This window comes from Protopterus annectens, chromosome 9.part0, assembly GCF_019279795.1.
Source record: "Protopterus annectens isolate FY-2018-M chromosome 9.part0, PAN1.0, whole genome shotgun sequence".
Classification (NCBI taxonomy): domain Eukaryota; kingdom Metazoa; phylum Chordata; order Ceratodontiformes; family Protopteridae; genus Protopterus; species Protopterus annectens.
The window spans coordinates 1,330,696,426-1,330,710,012 of NC_056743.1; positions in this window are offsets into that span (position 1 = coordinate 1,330,696,426).

The window sequence follows — 13,587 nt, forward strand, 5'->3', positions numbered from 1 at the left end:
GACTCCTTTGCTCCATATCTCCAACATATATCCTCTGCTCCAGGAAACATTCCAGCTAATCTTGTTGGATTACAAAAATATTTTATGTAAGCATTTCCATGTGAATATCCTGAATTTACGGATTTGTGTTATATATCCTAGCAACTTTAATATCTCAGTCCATTCTTCATCCAGAATTAGCTGTTATAATCCTCTTTCCCATCTTCTTTTCCATTTATTCTCCTGCTCCTTTGCTGCCCCCCTTATCCAACTCCTCCCTGTCCTGAACCCCCTCCTCTGTTGTTTTTCCACAATTCACTAACTCTCTGTCTTTTGTATTTCTAGAGTCTGTCCATTTCCTTCCCACAGCCTTATTATCTGCCATTTGTTTTTATCCACGTATATTCCCACTCTAAGATCTTCTCCAATGTATATTCTTCCTGAAATCATTCCCATGTCTTCAGCCTTCCTCCTAATTGCATTTGGTCCCAACATATTATTCAGTCTTGATTTTCTCCTATCTCATTGTAATTGTCTCTATTTCCCTCTCCTCCTATGTTTTACCTATAGGTAAATTTGAATCCTCCACATAATTCCTACCCCTCCTTCTTGCCATAACTTTCTAAATTGACTCTGTACACTCTGTACCCATTGGAAATCTTATTCCTCCTGCAGTGTTTCTAATAACATTTCTATTATATCTCTTCCCTCTCTCAATTTATCTTCTTTCTCTTGTATTATTTGTTTCCATTCATCCTTGTGGTCTAAACCCACTATCCTTAATACATTTATTATCAAACTCACTCATAAACATTCTTCTAGATCAGGCACTCCCAGACCCTCTTAGTCTTTGAGCTGCATAAGCCTCCCTATGTTATCCAAGGTCTTGCTCCTTCCTATAAGAAGTCTCTACTTAACTGATTCACTTTTGTTTCAAAAAGTCACTTATTTTCTAGAAATTCCAAAAAAAGCCTGACCAGAAAATTTAGATTGAAGAATACCCCACATCTGCAAGGCTCTATATTAGAAGAACAAAAGATCAAAATTGCGAATGCTCTAAAGAGTGAAAATGTGTCCCCCCCACACCCCCGCTAAATACATATTCCAACTCTGAGATCGCACTACAGTGAGAAAGAGCAAATATTCCAATCTTCACTGTACTGCGATCTCACAAAAAGCACTTCGAGGTCCGGCATTTTTACTCTTTAGAGCGTTCGCAATTTTGATCTTTTGTTTTTCTAATATAGACCCCATCTGCAAAATCTGTATTCTCTAATATATATCTAACTTTATTATGTTCCACTTCCAATTGTCCTGTTATCTTCTCTAGAATGTCCTCATAAGTACTCTTTTTTGAATCCTCTATTATCTCCATTAATTTTATACCCAAATACTTTATTTCCTTTGCCATCATTCTTTCTAAGTCTCCATCCTCTTTTTTTATCCTTCCTTCTTTTTATTTATTATTAATACTTTGTTTTTATTCTTGATTTATTTTATATTCTGAAATTTTACCAAATCTCTGCAGTAAATCACACAACTTCCCTTTATCCTTCTCTATGCCTAATTAAGGCAAATGACACATTATCTGCATATAAATAGACCCACTTTCCCTTATTGATTATGCCAGAATCTCTATATATAATGCAAACAAAAGTGGAGAGAGACAGGGCAACCCTGACTTGTTCCTGTCTCTACTGTGACTCTTTTTGATAGTGTAGTTCTTATTTTAGCTTTGGCTTGAGCCCCCTCATTTATCTTTTGTACCATCTCTAGCCATCTTTCTAGTATTCAAGTGACCTCAGTTGTTGTCCATTGGTATTTTCAATCAACTCTATTAAAAGTCTTTTCAGCATCTAATGATATTAAGGTATTTGCCTGTTTTTAATGCATCTTGTATTATTAATAAAGTCCTTATCAGATTATCTGTCATTCTCCTTCCTCTGATAAACCTTGTCTGCTCCCCATGCATCAGCCTTGGTAGTATTATCCCTACCTCGCCACTTATATTATCATAATGCACTTATAGTGTCACAATTCAGTATCAGTATTGGTCTGTACGAGGCTGGCTATCTAGGATCCTTCTGATCTTTATGTATTACTAATATTACCACTTCATTCCATGGCTTTGAAACCTCTCCACCATGTTGAATGTTATTCAATAATTCTAACCATCTTCCCACTATCTCTTCTTTCTCTATGTCCTAAAATTTGTTTGGTATTCCATCATTCCCTGGTGATTTTCCTTTTGCCATCTTCTCCTATGCATTCAATATCTCTACCAATCCTATCTTTTTAAATTACATTTGCTTCTCTTGATCCCGTAGCTTTCTCAGCTCAGGCCACTTATAATCTCTCTCTTATCCCATCTCTCCGCTTTCCCCCTTCGCTAGTAAAGATCTTGATAATATTCTCCAAATTCCTCTATTGTGTCTGATAATCTTACATTATTCATAACTGTTTTACCACTTCCAGACTCATATATCTCTCTTTCCATTTATTCTTGTCTTAGTCTCATTGCTAATAACTTTGTAGCTTCTGGTGTTGTCTTAAAACATAGCCACCCCACTACTATTTTTTTACTAGAGAGTCGACATTCATATCTTTCCAACCTTGTATCTTTGTCTTCATCTCTCTCTCCTATCATGAATTCCTGTACCTCTTTCTGCTTGGATTTCTATTAGTTATTCCCATATTTGCTCCCTCTCCTGGTTTGTTCTGTTATTTTGTCGATTCTATCTTGCTTTAACTTCCTTCCTAATTTCATATTTATCTTATACCACTTCTCTACCATTTCTAGTCTATTCTTCTCCAACACTGTAGAAATTATCCTTCCCAGCATCTTCCTATCTTCTTCTTTTATGTAAATATGTTAGCACTCTCCAGTGTCTATCAAATGCCAGCTCTTTCTCACCCTCCAGTATCATGTGGGAGTAATAGTGGATCCATTTTAATTTTACCCAGAATTAATTTCCCTTTGCTATGTAATTTATGTCAGTTCTAGATCACATTTTGTGTCTGGCTGAGTAATATGTAAAGTCGCTTTCTAAACACCTTCCTGACTCCTCCTCTCATGCATTTTTCCAGCCCACTGATCTTGTAAACTCTATCAGAAATCTCCCTTCTTTTGTCAGTTTCCTTATTCTGGGTCCCTCTGTACCTCCTCCTTCTTAATTATCATATTCCAGTCTCCCAAACAAAACTGCCAACCTTCCTGAACTGTTACTATTTCTCCCAACATTACTTTCATTTCATTTCCTGATGCTTTAGAGGTATATATTCTGTCACTATTGAAACTTTAATTCTTTCTGTCAGCCCTTTCACACTGGTATATTTGTCTTTTTTTTCTTCCATTCTTTGCTCCATTTTCATGGGACATATTTTTTAAGAAGTTACTCTCCTATATGTTCTTCCCACCCCATGAAGCACTCATAACCACATTGTATCCTCCCTTCCTTAAACACATACGTCCTAACTTTTCTGAGTTTTTTGCAATATCAGTATCTGGGCCTTTGTATTTTGCATATCTTGTCAATATCTTTTGCAGTTTGATCTTATTTCCCAATCCGTTCACATTCCAAGTTTTAATTTTGGATCTCAGTATAGCCATATTGATATGCTACTTTAAACACTATTGTTCAACTTTGTCTCTCTTTCACCATTGTTTCCTTCTATATTTCTCCTTCCATTCCTCTAACCATAGTTTCTATACCTTTCTGTCCTTCTGTGACACCACCTGAGAGTTTAATATTACCTCTCTTTATTTCCTAAACAACCCCCATAGAACAATGTACATATTTATAACTCCTCTGTCGCTTGTCCCTCTCTAACATAGATGACAAGCAGGCAGGGTATTTCGTTTAGATGCTTTAATACATAGAAACACATCAGGATGGATAACAGCATCATAAAATATAAACAAACTGGTTAACAGACAGACCTTACATACATATATGCTTACATCTCAACAGCTTACTACAAAATGGCAGTCAGACTTGCACATGCTCAGTATTTATACACTTGTAGCCCTACGATAGCTTCTTAAAGATACATGCACACATATTGATTTATATCCTCCTTCTTAAAAATATTGCCCTTTATAAAAATAATATTAGAGTTAGATATGCATTACTATAGACATTAGAAACAAAACACAATGTTCATGTCCAAGTTGCCGTGTATCTACTACATGGTTTGGAGATACGACCAAATCTCATAACATAACAATCTGGACTGAATTTAGCAACAGGGACAGTCTTCAGTGAACAACTCGTGTCAGGAGCTTCAGGATTTGTCACAGGAATGGGTATATTCTCTGGAACTTCCTCAGGAATTGGAACACTGGACAGTTCACTATGAGATAAAGAGTCTTTCTCACAAGCTATGTGCTATGGCGTAGGCTCGGACACCGGTCTCAAATGTTTCTGATTCCGCCTAAACTCTGCTTCTTGTTATTCCACAATGTATGATCTTGGCTCTGGGCAAATATTCTTCATGACACCAATCCTGTCATAACCTTTGGACATTTGCATCCTTACCACTTCTCCTTCTCATAATGGATTGAGAGGTTTGCTAGTTTTATCATGGTAGGACTTCTAGGTAAGGCGTTTTTTCAACAGATTGGCTTTCACTGACCTGTTGTTCTTGACACATGGAACCAACAACTGAGTGCTGATTGGTAATGTGGTACTGGTTTGTCTCGACTGAAGTCTCTGAGCAGGTGAACCAAGATGTTTATTATGAGGAACATTTCTGAGATTCAAGAGATTCAAGAAAACATCACTATTATCTCATTTTGGCTTCTCTATTAATGATTTTGCACTTTGAGCTGCATGTTCTGTCAAACCATTTAACTGCAGGTACTCAGGGCTACTCATGACATGAGTAAAGCCCCATTCTTTGGCAAATATTTTGAACTGTTGGCTTGTAAACTGCGTGTCATTGTCAGAAATAACTTTGTGCAGGCTACCATGCACTGCAAAATGGTGCTTCATCTTAGCAATGACAGTACAGGATGCTAGATTAGAAGGTAGGTCAATCTCAAACAAATTAAAGTAAGAGTCTACTCACACCAAATAATGTTGACCATGCCACTCGAAAATGTCAGTGGCTACTTTTGACCAATGTAGCTCAGGAATCTGGTTTAGCTGAAATGGTTCTTTCTGCTGATGTGGCTTTGTACTATTACACACCAAACAAGATGAAAGTGCTCTCTCAATGTCTAATGACATAGAAGGCCAAAATACTAGTCCTCTCACCCTTCCTTTGGTAGAGTCAGTTCCTGGGTGACCACAGTGCAAGATAGTAATGTACATTTGTTGCAAGGACCTTGGAGCAATTACTTTTGGACCTTTCGTAATGATACTATTGTCAGAGAAAATCTCATCTCTGTATGGAAAATAAAGTTGCACTTTTTGAGGTAAACTAGATTGCTTTGACAGCCATCCTTGATTGATAAGGTGGTTGAGCCTTTGTAAAACTGGATCTGTGGCTGTGTTATCTCTCAACTCATCAAGACAAGACATGTGGAAGAAAGATTTCTCACTTCCATGACTTCAAAATCTAATTTTCATGCTGTTCTGTGGTGTTTTCCGGTGATCTGGACATGTATCATCAAGATAAAGAAGTTTGCCTTCCTTGTAGACAAGATTGAAATTATACTTTTGCAATCTCAACATCATAATTTGCAGTCTGGCTGGAGCTGAATGCATAGGCGTTCTCAAGATGGTGACTAGGGGTCGGTGGCCTGTTTCGATCTGGATCGGTCTACCATAAATATAATCATGGCACTTCAACATGCAAACACAATTGCCAAAAGCTCCTTCTCGATCTGGACATACTGCATTTCGGTTTGGGTAAGAGTTCTTGACCCATAGGCAACAGGTTAATTCTCTTGTAGAATGACTGCACCAAGACCAAATTTCAAAGTATCACATGAAAGAGTAACTGGTTTGTGAACATCATAGTATCTGAGAGTTGCTGGACTAGCAATTCTCTGTTTCAGGACATCAAACGCTCTTTGGTGTTGCTCTAAAACCATGATACATCTGTACGTGTCAGCTCTCTGAGTGGTGTTGATATTTGACTCAAGTCTGGAATGAACTTGCCTAGGTAGTTAATCATGCCAAAAAACATTGCAGGGCTTGCACATTGTCTAGAGCTGGCATCTCGAGAATGGCTGTTTGATTTGAAGGGTCTGGTCGTAGCCCTGAACTAGTAAATAAAGGACCGACATAAGTAACCTCTTGTAGCCTGAATTTGCACTTCTCTGGATTGAGCCTAAGATTCACTTGGCGTGCCCTTTCTAGAACTTTTCTGAGGTTTCTGTCATGCTCAGCCTCACCATGACCTCCTACTAGTATGTCGTCTAATATAACAGCACAAGGATACCCAGAAAAAAGTTGCTCCATTGCACGTTGAAGGACTTCACTTGCAGAATTTATCCCAAATGACATTCTCAAAAATCTGTACCTTCTAAATGGAGTACTGAGAGTAGTGAGCAATGAGGATTTCTTGTTAAGATGAATTTGTCAAAATGAACTCTTTGCATCTAAGACAATGACATTTGGGATCAAGGCTGCGACCTCTTCAACTGTGCACATTGGATGATCAGGTCCTTTTAGTGCTTTGCTCAAATCTTGTGGATTAGTATATATTCTGATATCATCTGAGCTTTTCCTATGAGCTACCACTATGGAAGATACCCATTCTGTTGGAGTAGATGAACCAACTGGACAAATCACACATTGTCGCACCACTTTATCTAACTCGGCTTTGACTCTGACCTGCATAGCTATTGGAACTTTTTGTGCTGGCCTGATAACTGGACTGACATCTGTGTCTAACTTCTTGGAGTACATAACTGAAAGCTTCCAGAGTTTGTCTTCGAAAAGATCAGCATAGGTAGAAAAAATACACTGGGAAAAAGTAGAATGGTGGTCTTTCAAGCTAACTTGATGGACTTCCTTATTAAATAAAAGCAGTCCCATTTTCATACTGTCTCTGGACACTAATTATGACTGGACGTGCCTCTTGACCACATAAAATAACAAGTCGTAGCTTCTTCCAGCAGAGTAATGTGAAAGCACTACTGAACCTTCAATTTGAATTTCGTCACCACCACAAGCAACAAGCTTCACATTCCTTGCCAAATCAAGGCTTTCACCATGACACACTCTAGCAAATGTTTTTGCTGACATAACATTGCACTTGGAACCGGTGTCAACTTTTGGGTTTTCCATTTATCCGAACAGTACAAAATACTTCATTCTTCACCCTTAAATCTACTGCACTGACTGTTTCATGAAGCACTGACACACCATCAACATAAAAAGTAGGGCTGCAGCTTTCCAATTGATCAACTCATTTCTTAAAATGTTCCCTCTTAATAAAAGAATGTGGGCCTCTTGATTTACAAAACCTTTTGAAATTATTCCTTTTATTGCATTTGTGGCACTGCTGATCAAAAGCCACAAATGCAATAAATGGAATAATTTCAAAAGATTCGTGACTTCCACCACAATTACGACAGCTGGGAATGAAAATCGGTTGGGGCCCATGCTTTGAGTTTGCTGACTTATTTTTATGCTTTACTGAGACTGTGCAAACTCCGGAATTTGCTGGAAAGCTCTGGGGTTTACCAGTGAGTGCTGCAAAGGCTACAGTTGCTGTCATGTGCTTGGGCCTATTTCTTTTAACTACATGCTGCATGCTATCAACATGAGCTTTGTCACTGTGCCTTTTAGAGCTGTTCTCATTTGTAAGCATATTTGTGTCCTTTTCTGTGAGCTCGTGTACCTGACAAATCTCAATGGCCTTATACAGAGTTAAACCACTGTCACGAAGCAAACTCTTTCTCACAGCATCATCTTTTAATACCACACACAAGTTTGTCCTTTATCAACTCATCCCTTAAATCACCAAATCTGCATGTTTTAGCTTTATTTCTCAAGTTGGTTATACATGACCTTAACATGTACTTTCTGACCTGCACCTCTCTACCTCTTCTATAACATGGTTCACTAGTTATTTATCTAATAGACTACAATCTATACACTGGCAAACTGTCACCTCCCCATTTCTGCCAGTCTACACCGGTGTTCCCCAAGGCTCCATTTTGGGTCCCCTCCTGTTTAATATCTTCACTAATAACTTAAACTCTGCTGCTAACCTCTCAATACTCTTACAATATGCTGATGATTCCACCCTTAGCACCACTGCCCACAGTATCCCTGACCTCCTTTCTCTTACCCAAAACACTTTCTCTTCTATTGAAACCTGGCTCACCGATAATCAACTAATCTTAAATCCCAAAAAAACTAAACTTCTTCTTTTTCTTCCTAAAACACTAACTCAATATAAATCCTCTTTCTCCATCACCTCCCTTAACAATACCATCATCAGACCAGAACCACATTCTAAATTACTAGGTGTCACCATAGATGCTGAACTAAAATTCGATGTACAGATCAATTAATGCATAAAGAAAACCCACCAAAAACTTGGACTTCTGTACTGTAATTTTAAATTTCTTCCTCCCTCCTCCAAACCTTCCCTAGCTATATCTCTCCTTTTACCTTCTTTTCTGTATGCTGCTCCTGTCTTTACTAACCTCCAGTCTTCTCTTCTCAGCAAACTAAAGAACACCTACAACAAAATAACTAAGTTTGCGTCCAGTCTTCCATATAAATCCCACCATTGCCTTGCCCTTAAGTCTTTGCAATGGCGTGAACTCCCCATACAACTGCTCCTTCCTCAACTGCATATAACACACTCTGTTCTTTATAACCCTACTGCCTGTCCCTCTATCTCTAATACTGTAGCACTATACAACCCCCAACGTCAGCTTCGTACATCTGACAAACATCTTCTGGACATGTACAAACCCATATAGGGAAGTCACTATACAAATACTCAATAGCCCACTTCTGGAATTCCCTCCCACATAATAAAGAAACATCTCTCATCTCTCCCAGTTCAAACATGAACTTAAACACTATCTCCTAAACACCTGGTCCTGCCCCTGTCAAGCCACAACTTGATTCTAGCTACCCCTTCCTAAATCTACTCTCTTCTCACATATCATTCTCTTTCATTTCCAGCTCCCCCTCCATATTGCTCATGCTACAAAACACAAACACCCCACTTCCTCTGAATACAACCTTACATCTAGACTAACTCACTGCTACTGTATATTGCAGACTGAATCCTGTACATAACTGTTAATTCGATTATTTCACTTTGCTGTATAATTCTCTTGCTATATGCCATCTCTGATAAAAATGTTTGTCTTGAATGACTGTAATTGTAACTGGAGCTTTTCTCCTTGGGTCTCCACTGAAAATGGGCCTTTGGCTCAGCTGCACCAACCTGGTTAACAAATGACAATAAATAAATAAATGCTGCAAACGTTTCACCAGGCTTTTGATCCATTGTGTAAAATAAGTGCCTTTCCTATGTAACATTTGATTGGGGGTTACACATTTCTCTAAATTTATGTTTTAAGCACTCAGGGTCCTCCCTTGACTCAGCTGGTACAAGAATATGACCCCCCCCCCCGTACAGATAGCAAATGCATACACAAATGAAGTTCCCTTTCAATGGCTTCTGACCCAGCTAGATTAAGCAGAATAAATGCCTTTGTATGGTCATCTTTACCAGAAAATGCAGCCTGTATGAAAATGTCATACGTTTGCTCAAACACTCTCCAGTTCTCAGCAATATTACTGTCAAGCGCAAGTGCACTGGGTTTTTGAAGTCCATCCGCCATGCCCACAAAGTATTTACAAATACACTGAAAATATGGCCCTTGTAATTATGTATGAACAAATTGTTCTGTGAGCTTGTAATAACATTCAAATGCATAATAAAGTCTTCGAAATGCTGTACTTTGCGAAATGTGCTCTGAAATGGCTGTATTCTGAGAAATAACTTTACTGTAATACTACACAAACTTGTTTCCCTGATTTTATTTATTTTATGTAATTCTGGCTTTATTTCAAACATTTTCCATAGTAATTTGAATATTTTATCAATATCGGACATACCGGTTTATGAGAATATCATTTAGAGCATTCTGTATGCCTCGTTTCATATTTTGTGAATAATAAATAGTGCTGAGCAAGTTTTAATACCTGAAATTTGTTTCTGACCTGTTTTGCAAAGTATATGTATTGTAGAGATGATTCACTCCTGTATATTCCTCCAGTTTCAACAGAGTGCCTCTCGATCTCAAACTGAAGAATTTGGATTCCATCCTGGCTTCAAGTCATTTAGACATGCCACGTCTGACACTATGTCGCTCATCCCTCTGTAACATAGATGCCAAGCAGGCAGGGTATTTTGTTTAGATGCTTTAATACATAGAAACACATCAGGATGGATAGCAGCATCATAAAATACAAATGAGCTGGCTTACATACATACATGCTTGCATCTCAACAGCTTACTACAAAATGACAGCCAGACTTGCACATGCTCAGTATTTATACACTTGTGCAAACTCTTGGATAGCAGATACATGCACACATATTGATCTACATCCTCCTTCCTCCCACAAAGTTTCAGTCACTCTGCAAGCAAACCGTTGCCCTGACCTTCACACGTTCCATAACTATCGTGGCACTTTCACTAGTAGGGTCCTTTCCTTGACCCCCTGTGGAAAAACTTCTTATGTTTGAATTCAAGCATTACTTATGTTATGGCTTCAGATCTACAGGTTCAAGGAAATAGTGATCTTTCCCAAAAAATCAGTATAAATACTGCTGGCAACATCTTCATATATCAAGGCTTATGACAAACAGCTTGCTTTAATGGCTAGAAGCACCACTAATAGTTATATAGAGTTATAATCCCACTTATGGGACCTGCCAGGACTACTGTTGATGCAGTATCATTGTATTAAGCATGCAACCAAAATAAACATTGCATGTGCTAAAGTGATTGCCAGTAACTATCAGTTAGTACCAACACTGTAAGACTGAAAGCATAGATAAGTAAAGCCCAGATGCTGTTTATGTGTGATCTACTCCATCAATTGGCATTTTTCTGATTGTCTTTATGCTTGGTCATCATGTTCAAAGGTCAGTTACTAGGTGCTTTCAAGCATTAGTTTTTGAGAGGAGTGCACACTTCTGCTAAATAATTTGTCTTCATATCTCTACAGCTTAGAGAACAAGGGAGCATCTCCTATTCCTACCACACAGAATCAACTTAAATTGCACCAAACTACCACATGAAGCCATTTTTCAGTATAAACCTATCTTATGAAGTTAAATACATAACAGGAGCCTAGCTGCATTAAATTAAAAAAAACATGCACTTTCCCACAAGGAACTGATTTAAACAGTATGGTGTAATATCAGTTTCATGCTGTTAATGTCCATGGATATTCATATCTAGGAAGGGAAATTGGTGAGCATAAGCATTAAATTCTGCACAATGCAGAGAATTTTTAAGTCTAGTTACTGCACTACACCATCTGTGAATAAGGTGATTCTGAGGCATTCTATTACAGATAGTACTTATGTGGAATGCCTGAGGTGTGGTGTGTATCAAGAAACATATTGTACTGTAAGTTTAGGGAACAAGTTTTTCCTTCTGGGCAATGATTACTTAGAGTTAATTGTTATCATTTTATTATTTAAAGTTTTAATTTAAGGCTGAATGGTAAGGTATGTTTTTGTTTTGTTAGTTGTGGCAGTGATGCCTAAACAATGGGAAGGTGGATGCTGGTGCAGGAGAGTTACCTTTTACCCCAACATTTTGAAAAAAAAGTAGTGTGTGAATAAGTATGTTTTAAATATTTTGATCAAGTTTCAGTTGCTGAAGGCAAAGTTTCATTTGAAGGCACTGGTTTAGTCAGAGATGAATGAAATCCTAGAGATCCAGTGACTATAACTCTGATCTGTCATGGTAGAGTATAAAGCTTATATGGATATTGCAGAATTTGGCAATTACTGAAGAAGTTAGCACACGTTTACCAAATTTATTTATATTAACTGCTACCAGAGGTGGGATTCAAACCCCATACTTATTGTTTGGTCACATATTAAATATTCCCAGCAGAGGTACAGGAGTAAAAGCCCATAGCCCTGTCCAAGTTAACTTTTATGTGTTTTAAAAGTGCAGAGAGGATTATTTTTAGGATTTATTTTTAGTTTAGATAGAATTGAGAATAGTTTGATAATCACTTCATACCTCTCGACCTCTTAGAGCAAGAAATCTGGACAAAGCCACAAATAACGGGGGGATAAAGGCCCAAAAACAGGGACACATAAAATATTGCTCTAAGAAAATTAGAACGTTGATAAAATGACAGGCTTTACATTAGCATGAAATTTCTGAAGGGCATGAAGTCTGAAACTCAAATGTCTGCCATTATTTTCTGACTTCAGTCCTCAATTATTTGCTGGTGATTTGTCAGAAAAATACAATTTTATGAGTAGACCACAAATATGAGGGGAAAATCTGGACATTCTGCAACAATCTGGAGAGGTGAGAGGTATGAATCATTTTCCTTTTGGCTGGTTGCATGTGTGTGTGTGTGTGTGTGTGTGTGTGTGTGTGTGTGTGTGTGTGTGTGTGTGTGTGTGTGTGTGTGTGTGTGTGTGTTACTTTAACTTATTTCATTCTACTAAGAATTATTTTCATTTCAAGTAGGTTGATTTAGGTAGCTAATATTTTGGGGAATTGTTTTATTTTATTCATTTTCTTTTAGTTACATTTAATTTAATTTAAAAGTATATAATAATGTGAGGATTGTTTTAGGTGGATGATTTAGAAGATGTGTGTTTTGTAATACTGTAATTCAGACAGAATTTGGGACAAAAAAAGATGGTGTTTGGGCTGCATTATTATTTTATTCCACCAGATGGCAATATTGTATTGCAGGATATTCATAATACTTGTTAACTTATTTATTGCCTTTTGTTTGCCAGGATTGACTGACTGGGTACTTAGGCCAATTTTCAGCAGAGGACCTGGGAGAAAACTCCATTAGAGTTACAAAAAATTACAAAGAATTTACAGAGAAAAAAGAATCAGTTTCTTAACAGTAGAAATTGGGTTTTAGAATTATCCAGTGAGTAATACAATCAAGACAGAGGTTAATACAATTTGATTTCTGTAAGAGTGTTTTTCAATAATAAACAAGTTGCATTTACATATGCAGCAATGTACAAATTTCATTTACAAAGGAGGAATGAAAAGCAATATACAGTTATAAATACAGATAGGATTTATTTACATTTACATGACAAGTTAGGAGAGTTGGGAAGTTTGGGGTTGGTGATAGTCTACAATTCTGAAAGACAGAGAGAGAAAGTCAGGGTGTGAATAAGAGCAGTGCCAGGAGGAGTCTAAGTGCTGTTTTAAGTTGTGCTTAAAGATTTATGCACAGCTGTCCTGTTTTAGTGGGACAGACAGGGTATTCCACTGTCTGGTGACATAGGATGAGTATACCAAGTTTCCAGCTGTATTACGGGATTTGGAAGGTATTAGTAGGCTCCGTTCACCTGAGCAAAGGCAACGTGGTGGGGAGCAGTGCTTGAGAATGTTTTGTAAAGAAGGGCATGCATGTGTGGTTTGTGTATTATTTTATGGGAAATT